Raw genomic sequence first — 13,945 nt, forward strand, 5'->3', positions numbered from 1 at the left:
ACTTTACTGCTCAAATATCAATTGAAATATGTTTTGGAAATTCAGCCATTTTTCTCCAAACATCACCTTGTTCTGGAGATAGTCATAATTGTGTGTCAAATACGCACATTCAATTTTATACATTTATTCAGGGTAAAAGGGATTGTGTGGCAGCGAAGATTTTTGCATAATAGTAGATTTGCTACATAATCTATGCCGTATAATTGCAGATTTTAACAAAAAAAAGTTTTTCGCTCAAACGTTAGTAAAAATTCAGTGACATGTTGCAGTGCAGTGGAAGACCCTTTGCAAAGGTTGACTCATCACCTTTTTATAGCTTATTTCTATCTACAGGTGTTAAAAAGTGGTTCTAACGAGGTATAATAATGCACAGGCATTTTTAAATGAGTTTAAAAATGACATAATAAAGTAATGCGATCACAAAAGGTGCTGTGTAATTTGCCTTTTCTTGTTGCATAATTTACTGAACCCTGCCTTCTAATCTGACACTGCATAATTCAGTGGCCCTGTGTATAATGCTCAATTTAAACTAATGTTTTCCAGTGCTTGACACCGGTACTTCTAAACAGCACTTATCACAGACCACCACATGGTGGGGCTATTTGTCTAATTATTTTTAGCACCCAAGCAGAGCTTTGGGTGGCCTGGAATAATCTGAATTTTCACGTCTGTAGGAGTTTGATGGCTAGTTTTGTTATTAGCATTAGCATTAGCAGCGCTGGCAAAGGCAGTGGGCGGTGTAAACTGCATTGGCCTACTAAGAAGGGCCCGGGCATTTTTTTTTTTTTTACACTTAAAAAAAAATGGAGCAATGTATACATAGACTTATTCAATCAACCAAAAGCTTCTATTTTAGCATGCTGAGCCGAGCATAGGAGAGTCACTTACAGGTAGTTGGAGTGATACTCAGACACCATCTCAACAGTGCTGATGCCAAAAACCACCTATGTGAATGAACACTTAAAGAGAACACTATATGACCTCTGCATCCAGACCACAATATTATGTCAATTCTTGGTTTTAAGAAGCAAAGTCTCCTGCTTAAACTGCAGCAAACCTTACGATCCAGTGTTTTCAATGATCGATCAGCCGTCAAGCATCCTGGCACTTCAATGGTGCATTTTCGGCCTCCGAGCTCGTTAACAAAAGCACCGCAGAGCATTTCTGATTGAAGTGTTCTTTGCTGTTACCGCTAAATAGATTAATTGTATGCGAGAATCGCCCCCACAATGACAGGCGGGCACGTGAGGAGGGCAGCGGGCGCGCGCATGAGCAGTCTTAGCACAGTAAGGGCTTCATTTACTAGAATCTCGCGCACTGGCTCCCATCAGTCTGGCAGGGGGCATCAGGGTCCGGCCATTAACCGCCGCCGGGGACCCGGAAATGTAGATTTTCCTAGTATTATGACGGAAAGTCTTAATTTTATTAAAGACACGGAGGCGAGTATTATGCGTTTCTTTTCTTTAATTCAATAGCAGCAGTCAAGAAACATACTACAATTCCCAGAAGGCTAACAACAACAGCCAATGGGAAAGAAAAAGTAGTCATAACAGTATACACCAATCACATGCATAGTAAGGTATTATGACATCACTTGACTGCGACCAGCCCTCTTTTCTTGCGAGAGAGTCAATTAACAGTAAACAATGGAACTATAGAGAACAGAATAAAAATTGCCATAATAAACGACAAAACATCCGAACAAAAGTTCAAAATCCAAGGTAACCAAGGCGGATCCCGGAAGATTAGTCCTGTGGGAAGACCGGCTTTGAACGGAGCCATGGAAGTTTGCAGAGAAGAAATCCAGGTCGAAGGAGGAGACTTAAGCGGCGGATTGAGTGATGGCCAATGGTGCTAGAATAAAGGGTGGGAAAGAAAACAAGGTTAATGAAAGAGGAGGGATAATACTCGCCTCCGTGTCTTTAATAAAATTAAGACTTTCCGTCATAATACTAGGAAAATCTACATTTTATGGCAAGACCGGAGGCTCCTATTATGCGAGTTTAAAGCATATTAGTTATATTCAAAGAAACATTTTCAATAGGTTTACAATAAAAAACTTTGAATACTGTGTCATTAGACCAGTCTGCAGATTTAAGAATGTCTTCTAAACGGGAGCCTGTCCAAAACGCCTTAGAAGCCATTGCCCCTCTGGAAGAGTGAGCCCCAAACATAGAAGTATCTATGCCCGCCAAAGACATCAACCAACGAACCCACCGGGCCAGAGTAGCGGTCGAAACGGGGGAGTGAGGTTTCCTGAATGAAATTAATAATTGGGAATGAGAAGAGGATCTTAAATCTGCAGTCTTTGATTCATACACTTTCAAACATTGTCCTACACATAGATTGGGATAGTCAGGAAAGTAAGGATAAAAAACTGAGGATAAATTGGTTTTGGTTCGACGAACCACAGTGAACATGACCCCAGAAGGAGTAAACTGACGGTTAGATATATCTAGAGCTCTAACATCTGCCAGCCGTTTAATAGAAACTAGACACAATAGCATAGTTAACTTTGCCGATAACATTTTTAGAGAAAGCATGACATTATCAGGCCAAGACAATAGAAATTTCAAAACAATAGAAACATCCCATAATCGACTGTATTTAGGTAAAGGAGGATTAGAAAACTTTACTCCCTTTAGTAAATGGCAGATCAAAGGATGTTCTCCTACAGGTTTTCCATTCAGCAGTGAATGATTGGCCGAAATAGCTGATCTATAAAGGTTGATAGTACGGAAGGCCTTACCTTTACTGGCTTCATTTGCTAGAAAATTGAGAATAAAAATCAAATCTGCTGAAAAGGGATCGATTTGTTTTCCCAAACACCAGCTGTTCCAAATAGACCAGGCTGATGAATAAGCCTTTTTTGTACCTGGGGCCCAAGACTGAGCGATATATCGGGAAGCTTCTGCTGAAATGCTTGGGATAATTTGGGATTGCCCGAGACTTTCCATGCCGAGAGGGTGAGCAGATTGTCCAATATCAGAGGATGAGAAAACCCTAGAGGATTGAGCAATAGGTTCGGGAAGGAAGGAATCAGGACCGGGAAGTCTATTGATAATTCTAAAAGCGCTGGGAACCAAGTTTGAGACTGCCAAAAGGGGGTTATGAGAACTATGGTGGCTAGTTGGCGTCTGAGCTGAGCCAGCACTCTGCTGATCATGAGGAAAGGGGGAAAGGCATAATTGAGGGAAGGGGACCAATCCTGTAAGAAAGCATCTGATGCTACAGCTAATGGATCTGGCCGCCAGCTGTAGAATAGAGGAAGCTGGGAATTGAGGCGTGAAGCAAAAAGGTCTATTACTAGGGGACCCCATTTGTTTTGAATGAGTTGGAAAATTGAAATATGGAGTTTCCAGTCGCTTGAATCTCGCAGATGACGAGAGTGCCAATCCGCCACTGAATTGAGAGACCCCGGAAGATATTCTGCATGAACCGAAATGTGGTTTAAAAGGCAGAATTCCCAAAACCCCTTGGCTAATTCCGTCAGAGGTTTGGATTTCGTGCCTCCGAGATGATTGATATAGCGTACGGCTGAAATGTTGTCCATCCTGAGGAGAATAGCGCATCGCACTCTGTTTTTTGCAAGGCTTCTGACTGCAAAGGAGCCTGCAAGCATCTCTAAACAATTGATATGCATTCTGGACTCCTCTAACGACCATGTGCCTCCAGTGGAGATTTGTCCACATCGGGCCCCCCATCCTGATTGGCTTGCATCTGATTCTAATACTAGATCGGGGGCTGATGCAAAGATAGTCCTTCCGTTCCAAGAATCTAAATGGTCTATCCACCATTGAAGTTCTGTGCGAGAATCGGCGTCTAATGGAATGATATCTGCGTATGAGAGACCCTTCCTTAGATGACGGATTTTCAATCTCTGAAGAGCCCTGTAATGGAGAGGACCTGGAAAAATAGCTTGAATTGAAGATGAGAGTAGACCCACAATTCGTGCTAACGTTCTTAGGGAAATCTGAGAACTGCGGAGGACCTGTAGAATTTCCGATTTTATAGTTTTGATCTTTGCTGAAGGGAGTTTGAGGGTGGCCGAAATTGAATCTATTTGAAATCCTAAGAATTCTATAACCTGAGATGGAATTAGAATGGATTTTTCTCTGTTTATGATGAAACCTAGTTCCGATAACAGGGAACGTGTGAAGGATAGATGAGAGAGAAGGGACTGAGAGGACTGACTCATTATTAGAATATCGTCGAGATAAATGATGAGTCTGATGCCCTGCGCCCTGAGAAAAGCTACCACAGGTTTCATGAGCTTGGTGAAGCACCAGGGGGCTGATGAGAGACCGAAGGGTAGAGAGGTAAAATGAAAAAACTGGCTTAACCACTGGAATTGGAGAAACTTTCTGAAATGAGAATGGATTGGAACCACTAGATACGCATCTTGAAGATCCAGTCGAACCATCCAATCCCGTTGCAGAAGAGTGTCTCTGAGATGGAGAATAGTTTCCATCTTGAAATGATGGTAAACTACAAAATGGTTGAAATACTTTAGGTTTATTACCGGGCGCATCTTCTTGTTTTTCTTTTGAACCAGAAATATCGAGCTGGTAAAACCTGTCGGATCGGGAAGAATAGGAACAATGGCTTGTTTTTGCAATAGAGCTTGCACTTCCGCAGTTATGAGAGAAACCATGTCTGAGGAGAAACGAGGAAGAGGGGGTAACTGCGTTTGAATAGGACTTGTGTAAAGTTCTATGGAATAACCCTGAATAGTGTTGAGAATCCACGGGTCTGCCGTGATTTGTGACCACTTTGGAAGGAAAAAACGGAGACGTCCTCCTAACGGAATGGAAGAAGAAACATGACTTACTTGGTTGGGGAGAGCGTCTGGAGATCCTGGAACCTCTGGAGCGGAAACCCCTGCTTCTTTGTGGGTAAAACTGTGGTCTATATTCCTGGTAGGATGCGTTATGATAACCTCTGGAACCTTGGTTGTGGTATGCACGGCCGGCAAAGCGGTTCCTTCCTCTGCCAGCCCTTTCAAAAACACGCTGTGAAAATACCTTTTTCATCGATTGTTGCGCCTTGTCCAAAGAAGTAAAGGTTGTCACATACTTGCTTAGCTCTTTGATGAATGACTCTCCAAACAAAGCACCATCCGTTTGAGAGTTGGATTTGACAGTCGCCAAATTGACTAACTTAGAGTCAAGTTTTAAAAGAAGACCCTTGCGTCTTTCGTGTGTAAGGGCGGAATTCGCATTTCCTAAGAGGCAAAAGGTACGTTGCACCCATAAGGAGAGTTCTTCAGGATCAATGAAGGAACCATCTATTCTGGCCGCTTCCACTATGTCAAAAATACGGGTTAGTGGTCCCATAACATCCAGCAATTTATCTTGGCAAGAGGCCCATGCTTTATCCACCCCTTTGCGTGGATCCTTGCCTATTTTTGTAAAATATGATAAAAGAGATTGGTCAATAGCAGGGGTAGCGGATAAATTACGGGACAGGGAAGGACGAGGGCACTCAGATTTCAATTTCGCCCTGATTTGTTTGTCCAAGGGACAATTGATTTTTGCAGAAACATATTGAGCCACATGGTCTGCGGGAACCCACTCAGTGGAGTTGGGGTGAAGTATATTGGAAGGGTCAAACATCGGGAAACCCTCAGGGTCTAGAAGCGTGGAGGTTTGAAGAGAGGACAACTTGGACTTTTTGGGAGGCGGGGGAGAAAAAGTATTATCATCTGCGTCATCCGAGACACTGGAAACAGAGTCCAGATCCGACACATCGTCATCCGTATCAGGGGTGGATGAAATCATCAAAGGGGGGATAATATTCTTTGTTTTAGATTTGTGTTTTAAATTAGGTTTCCCAATGTCCACATTTTTATACTCCTTGGGGGGAGCCTTTTGAGGAACCGCGTCCTCTGCCGCATGTGAGGAAACCTCACTTCTCTTATGCGCCAATTTTTTCGATTTGTTTGGATTTTTACTAGGGGAAAGGCGCTGACTGCATTCCCCCGCAGCCTGGGTCGACATGGTCCTAGAAATCATATCGGAAAATGAGTGTTCTAGGTTCTTAGAAATTTTTTGTATGGAAGAAGAAACTGCCTGTTGGACAGAGGATTTGATGAAGGCAGAGAGTTCTTGCCTAATATCCTCTACTTCATGTGAGGGGGAATTATCCGAATTCATGGTGACAAAGGAACTGGGCTGAGAGGGGTTAAAATCAGATAAAATACGGCTACGAGGTAACAGAAGGAATGAACAAACCGGAACCTCCAGCCGATAATGGGAAAAGAAAAAGCCACTTAATTTCCTTGAGACGCGAAGAAACCACGCGTCTAAATTGGAATATAAGCGTCAGGGGAGCCGTTCTTGGCCGAGCGCCCGGTATCTCCTCAAGCGCGAGCACAATAACTGCCGCTTGAGGAAAAACCGGGTTCCCAGCCAGCGAGCGCCCGGGCGCCGCGCGCAGAGCAGAAAACGGCCGAAACTGCCGTGCGCGAGCCGGGAAGCGCTCCGGATAATGCGGCAACCTGCCGTCTATGAAACAAGTTAATAACGTTGAACCAACGCGTTAGGAACACGCAATAAGGAAGCAATGAAAATTAACCAAAAAGCGTAATAACCATAATCTTACCGTATTACCACAGACAAAATATGAGGAGAAGGATAAAAGGGTACTTATCTTGACTGCGAGCAGCAAGAAAAGAGGGCTGGTCGCAGTCAAGTGATGTCATAATACCTTACTATGCATGTGATTGGTGTATACTGTTATGACTACTTTTTCTTTCCCATTGGCTGTTGTTGTTAGCCTTCTGGGAATTGTAGTATGTTTCTTGACTGCTGCTATTGAATTAAAGTAAGAAAAGAAACGCATAATAGGAGCCTCCGGTCTTGCCATAAAATTACAGTTTAAAGCCGCCTCAGCGGCAAACCAACAATGGACATCCGGCATCTCCCTTAAGGGAGAGGGAGGAGCCCCTCAAGGACATTGGGCCAATGGGGGCTCAGCAAGGGCAAAAGTAATTTACAAACCTTAACAAAGGGAAGACACTGCCTCGCCCCCCAGTCTGGAGGGAAGACTAAAAGATTCTGCCGGTCAAGCAGAAATCACTTTGTGGGCCACGAGGGACAGCGCGCAGGAGCGCGAAATACCAGGCGCGATGGTATCCGGAAGACTCCGAACCAGTCCAGCTTAGAAGCGCCCTTGGAAGACCGATGCTCGCCGCTGATTTTATTGAAGTAAGAAGTCTCGAATTCTCCAATTCTCTTAATTGTTTTGTTTGCGGTTGAAGGACTCCGGTATTTACCAAACCCTTCTGCGGGAGCAGATAGCATGGGGTGAGGGGAATCCGGATAAGAGCGGAGTTTTCTTGCCGTTCACGAGGAAAGAATGAATGTCTTTCGAGTAATAGGTTAAGCAAGGGTGATAGGAATCTAAACTGCTTCTGGAGACGAACGCGCTAATATTCCCGCCATGTAGCTACTTAAAATCCCCCACCGTAGTAATGAGTAGGTTCATATATTTTTGGTGTTGATTAGAACTTCACAGGCGATGTTTTGCAACATGTCTGATTTTGTAAAGCACGTTGCACAGAAATATTATACTACCACCTCATAGCATGCTGGCATTCCTCATCCTGCAGATTGCGGCAGACTGTTTAAAGCAGAACGTTACTTTACTTCATTTTCCGGGCCTGCAGCTCATGCCGATGAAAGAATTCAAGAGGGTGAGGCGCACAGTTTCGAGGGTGGCCTGGCGCAGATTTAGTCCAACAGGTCGTAAAATGGGGTGCGTGTCCGTGGTGGTGGGGCTCCTTTTTTTGCAAGCAAGTTTAAGGTGTTCGGTGTTCTGGGAGCGGTAATGTGAACTTTCACACTTCACGAAAGAAGAGGCAGTGCTGGATTTCTATAGACACGAAGGAAGGCTCAGCCAGGTCGCCCCACAACGACCCACCTGTTTAGTAATTGCATTTCCTGTGAATACTAGAAATACCGAAAGGCAGTATTTACGTTTTCCCTTTTGCGATACCACTTCCTTAAAGACGGACATAAGGGAAAAGTTCACAACTAGAGACAGATCCTGCCTTTGCACCAATAGCTCCCTGGGCCAAAAGACAATTGCCCCCCAACCCCCACCGCTGCTGGTAGTAAAACGAGGCTACAGCAGGGCAGCAGCTGGTCTTTCAAAACAAACAACTCCGCACCTCCCCAACTCACCCGACACTCTGTTCAGATGGGCTGGCGCCAACATATTTGTTGCGGTGGTAGTGTGTGGAGGCAAGGGATACGAGGTACACGAGAGGGCAAAGAATGGGGTGTTAAGAACAGCGGTTACCGCACGTTTAAAGATGATTAGGAACACTTTAACGAGAATCGGAGGAGTAAATGCAGGACATTAGTGCAGAGTTCCAAGCCCCCTCTGAAGGACCACCACCCCCCCCTACTTGTGCAGTATAGAGGGCAGCAGATGTTGAAGTCACAGGGTCCGAAAAATAAAAATAAATAAATAAATTGGGACACGTAATAATTGATGGCATCCAAAGTTTGAAAACGCATGTGAGCTGTTTGTTTGGGGCGCACGGACCAGGGGTTGGCAGCGGCCCCGTCATCGAAGTTTTTGCGTCCAATGGGGTTTTGGGGGGCCTTGGGACCCCTGGCAGAGGATGTTGCCTAAAGCTCCTTGCGCATGGTTTCTGCGGGCGAAAGAGGCCCATACAGGTCTCATGTAGCCCAAGGCTCTCCCATCTATGGTTTCAGTTAAGCAAGAAAAGCTATAACATGGCCTGCGTTTTATTAAAAAAAAAAAAAAAAGCAAACAAACAGGATTTTGTATGCAAACCAGCTGGTTATGTAAGGTCAAACCCACAAAATAAAATACATGATAGCAGCGACCCAAAAACAATATCCGGATGTCGCCTTTGATAAAAGCCCATTTGCTGGAAACACTTCATTTAGCTGGAACGTTGTGAAAGTTATTTCAAATTCAAAGGTATTTATTAATGCTTTCGAGCTTTAACCTTTGCGCCCAACACAGAGTCAAAAAAAAAAAAAATTGAATAAAATAAAATAGGGTTTCATAAATTTTGGAGGTAATAGGCGCAACCCATCCCAAAAAAAAAAAAAGCTCATTCCCCACATTCAAAAGTTTGCTAAAGCGACGCTCAAGTGAAGTTTAGCAATTTCAAGTGGAGCTTTGGCGGCGTTCCTACACAAGCGAAGCTCCATCCAGATGAACATTTGTTTTAGTGAGTTCGTGGCGCGGGGAGGCAATATGGTGGGGGACCGCTCACGTGGCGCTCGTTAAAAAATGGCGGCTTTTGTGAACGGGCCTCTTATGAGAGAGTACTGCTCGTTGCTACTTAAAGTTCTGCAGAGCGGAGAGGTATAATAGGACGTCTTTACTAACCTTCAAGGACAACACTGTATCAGCGCGTGTTGCTTAAAGTTCTGTAGAGCGGAGAGGTATAATAGGACATCTTTACTAACCTTCAAGGACAACACTGTATCAGTGTGTGTGTTGCATAAAGTGGCGCTGTCTTCCTTGCTATTGATGCAGGCTGAAATCTTTTGGCATGTGTAAAAAAAAAAAAAAAAAAGGGGGGGGTGCATTTATATTAAGTAAACATACTTTGCGGTGGAAGAAACCTTGAGTAAGCGCAAGCTAAATTAAATGTTATTTGGCCTAAATAGGCTCCCAAACTCGAAGTGCTGGCATTTATGCATTAGTATGACCGTAGTAAAATAAAGTTAAACCCACGGTAAAACCACACCCAAAAAATAAATACAATTGAAGGTGCCCTTCTCCAAAGACAATTCAACAAAAGGACCATGGAAATGTATTGGGAGAATAGGTTTACTATTCTAGGGTACCGTAATATGTTATTTGTAACATTTGTACCACGGCTGCATCCAATGCTGCAATGTGCATTGCGGTATGTTACTTGTAACATGGGGGCCATGGCTGCCTCCAAGGCTACAATGTTCATTGCGGTATCACAATACTGGTCCTTGGAAGGACAGCACTACTAGATCAGACATGCAAGAACGCCAGTGGTGACGGCATACATAAGATAAGGAACAAGCTGGAGGGTTGAGTCAGGCGAACGATTCCATGCGCACGTCCAGACAATGTATTGAGAGCAATAAAAAAAAAAAAAAAAAAAAGGGGGGTCAATTGTATCAGAACCTGACATGCAATGAGTCGGTCATGTTAAATAACAAGTGTCTGTATCCCTCCCTCCTTGTTTCCTTTCATGTACTATATATTAGAGGGGAGATGACACGCTGAAGGGCTGAAGAGGAGTTGGTCGGGCCCGCACAGATCACAGAGTGCAGCGGGTGAGATGGGATAGAATCCAGAGGAACCACACCAGACTTCAACCTCCCACAGCCACAGCAGATTCCAGCGCTCGTTTCAACTAAGGGCATTTCCATGGTAAATGGCAACGACTGACAACTGATTGCATCAGCCACTAACGAGTCCGGGGTTAAAAAAGGTATCCCAGCCCCAAACATCCGCATACTTCAATCGGAACCGAACACCTCACATTCAGGCTGTGTCAGTGAGAAACAAAAGGGATTTGTAGGCCGTCACAAGGATGGTGCAGCAAAATCAGTGCTCCTTGGAAGGCCTGACGGCCGGGACACTGAGGGGCTCTGGTAAAGAGCTGAAAGGTAAAAAAAAAAAAAAAAAAAAAAAAAGGGGAGGCACCGTAAAGATGAAAGGGAGCAAACCCCAAAGACCGAAAGGGGGGAGCCGCCTGGCGACGTAAGCCCCTCAGGCGGCGTGGCGGTATAAGGGGCACGTTGGTTCGTAAAGGAGGCACACCGGTGGGCGGTGTGCCGGAGAAAGGCTACTTACCTTGGGATGCCTTACGGCAGGGTAAGTAGGCCGATGGGGAAGTAAGCGGTGCACGCCACTCGCGGCCCAGACCCGCCGGTTGGCAGGGCACAAAATGGACAGACAAGGTAGCGAGTTGAGCCTAACAGCACTAAGAGGCTACCCCCCTCACGATCAAAGTAAAGAACCAACAAAAATGGATGACCCCAAAAAGCAGCGCGGAGGATGGCCTCAACAACAATAGGTGTCTGAACTATGACAAGCAAATGACAAGGACTTGATTGATTTATAGTAGAGATGATGTCATGCAGCAAAGTTTTATATCCTGGAGAAATGATTTATGTATGACCTGACAACTGTGATTTATAACCTGTCTCCAAATTACGATTTCCAATCATAACGAAAGCAATGTATGGCACTCTCAAATGATTTATGACATTGTAATAATTTATGGACCTGTCATTTTGATTTATGACTGAAAAAAGTGAGTTATGAGGTCAAAGGCCGTGTCGCAAGAGTCTATGCATGTAATAAAACTGCGGCCCAGTATTCCCACAATAGGATGCAAACACACTTGGCTAATGTGAATTTGTTCATAAATGTATATGGAAAGTTACATTAATTGGAGTGGGACAAGTGCGGGGGTTATGGCAAAGGGCCGCCCCGCAGGGGGCATTAGGGTCCGGCGCATTAACCGCCGCCGGGGACCCGGAAATTACAGTTTAAAGCCGCCTCAGCGGCAAACCAACAATGGACATCCGGCATCTCCCTCAAGGGAGAGGGAGGAGCCCCTCAAGGACATTGGGCCAATGGGGGCTCAGCAAGGGCAAAAGTAATTTACAAACCTTAACAAAGGGAAGACACCGCCTCGCCCCCCAGTCTGGAGGGAAGACTAAAAGATTCTGCCGGTCAAGCAGAAATCACTTTGTGGGCCACGAGGGACAGCGCGCAGGAGCGCGAAATACACCCACCCACCCACCCACACCAGAACAGCATCGTCGCAGGGCTGAGAGGATAAGAGGACGGCGGTATAAGGGGCACGTTGGTTCGTAAAGGAGGCACACCGGTGGGCGGTGTGCCGGAGAAAGGCTACTTACCTTGGGATGCCTTACGGCAGGGTAAGTAGGCCGATGGGGAAGTAAGCGGTGCACGGCACTCGTGGCCCAGACCCGCCGGTTGGCAGGGCACAAAATGGACAGACAAGGTAGCGAGTTGAGCCTAACAGCACTAAGAGGCTACCCCCCTCACGATCAGAGTAAAGAACCAACAAAAATGGATGACCCCAAAAAGCAGCGCGGAGGATGGCCTCAACAACAATAGGTGTCTGAACTATGACAAGCAAATGACAAGGACTTGATTGATTTATAGTAGAGATGATGTCATGCAGCAAAGTTTTATATCCTGGAGAAATGATTTATGTATGACCTGACAACTGTGATTTATAACCTGTCTCCAAATTACGATTTCAAATTATAACGAAAGCAATGTATGGCACTCAAAAATGATTTATGACATTGTAATAATTTATGGACCTGTCATTTTGATTTATGACTGAACAAAGTGAGTTATGAGGTCAAAGGCCGTGTCGCAAGAGTCTATGCATGTAATAAAACTGCGGCCCAGTATTCCCACAATAGGATGCAAACATACTTGGCTAATGTGAATTTGTTCATAAATGTATATGGAAAGTTACATTAATTGGAGTGGGACAAGTGCGGGGGTTAAGACTTCTTGCGGTGCCCTGCGACCCTAACAACTCCATGGATGTACTGTATTAGCAACACAGCTCCATGGCACGTTTTCACATATGTGTAAAAAAATTCTGATGCCTCTGTGGTGCTAAAGTCACGTATTTCTGCACTAGCATTAAAAAATAAAATAAAAAATATGATGCTACTCCAGCAATGTGACGATGCCCATATAACAAAAACCCTGTCACTTTTACCGCCTGCTCTGAGCAGGTGGTAAAATTCTGATGCAGAATGGCGCAGTGAAAAGCAACTTTCACTGGTCAGTTCTGTGTGGCTTTTTGCCTGGGAGCGCCTACCTTGCATATTGCCAGTAGGTGTGGCCCGGGGTGAAAAGTGATGTTTCAGGCATTTAGTGTCACTTTGTAGATTTGGAGTTGTTTTAGCACTGCCACAGCATTAAAAAAAGAAGAAAAAAAAGTTGCAGCCCAAGGGCCTTGTAAAGGAGTCCCAAAGAATCTTCCTCCAGGGTAGCGGCAGCTAAGATATCTCAGATCGTGAAACATTCAGCTCCCCACACCCGGGGTGTCATGTACACCCAACAAAACTCCTCACATGCTGTCGTACACCATGCCCAACTAAGGCTGCTTTTCATAACATTTTTTAAAGTACTCTGGCCACGTTCTCACGTTCAGTTGCTGAGGAGGCGACCAACTTTCGGCTTGAGAACAAGTCCTCTTTCTCGCAAGAATACCAAAGCGTTTATTTATTTATTTTAAGGAGAAAAACATCCACGTGAATGCCACTGCTGTACATGGTCCTCCCACACAATTTAAAGGTGATAAATATCGGTCTTTCAATTTTCCTGGTCTTGACACAAGATCCACTAACATTCCTTTTCCCACCATAAAGCACAACCACAGAGTTGAGTCGAAGGTAAGTGGCATTACCATGAGGCCCCCTTCACTGAAAGTGGGACCACGCTTTGCTTTTTGAAAGCTCAATTCTCAGAATGGTGGCAACAAAGATCGCTGTGCATACTGATGCCTCCATAATCAATGTAGTTCAATAAAGAGCTGCAACCAGCATTCCTGTTCTTCGTTTTGCAATATTGTTGTCTGAAAATAATGTTTATAAGCATCACATCCCTTGCTACAGAAGGATCAGGGGACATACCATGAGGCTGTTTGTTATCCATTTGCAAGCTCAGAAGGGTTGCATCTGCTGCTTTGGCTAAAACTGCACTTCCTACATTGTATACATTAACTGAGTAAACGTACAGGTTACAGTATGAGCTGTACACACAACTACTGCCGCGTGTCACCTCAGAGGTGCACAAGACCGCTATTTTGGTTAAAGAGGTGTACAAGCTCGTTCCTACCTGCACCCTGACATATAGTGCATTTATGATCCAGCCCCAGCATTACCAACATGAACATCGATTCCTC

General features: G+C 44.7%; 1 long non-coding RNA gene across 1 annotated transcript; it reads left to right on the forward strand.

Moving 5' to 3' along the window:
* The first annotated feature begins 6,826 nt into the window (after window positions 1-6,826).
* Window positions 6,827-12,458, forward strand: LOC138262339 (uncharacterized). Its single transcript, XR_011199222.1, has 2 exons — window positions 6,827-7,208; window positions 10,239-12,458. It is a non-coding gene; the product is annotated as an uncharacterized lncRNA (long non-coding RNA).
* The last annotated feature ends 1,487 nt before the right edge of the window (window positions 12,459-13,945 follow it).

Source organism: Pleurodeles waltl, chromosome 2_1 (genome assembly GCF_031143425.1).
Source record: "Pleurodeles waltl isolate 20211129_DDA chromosome 2_1, aPleWal1.hap1.20221129, whole genome shotgun sequence".
In the NCBI taxonomy this organism is placed as follows: Eukaryota; Metazoa; Chordata; class Amphibia; order Caudata; family Salamandridae; genus Pleurodeles; species Pleurodeles waltl.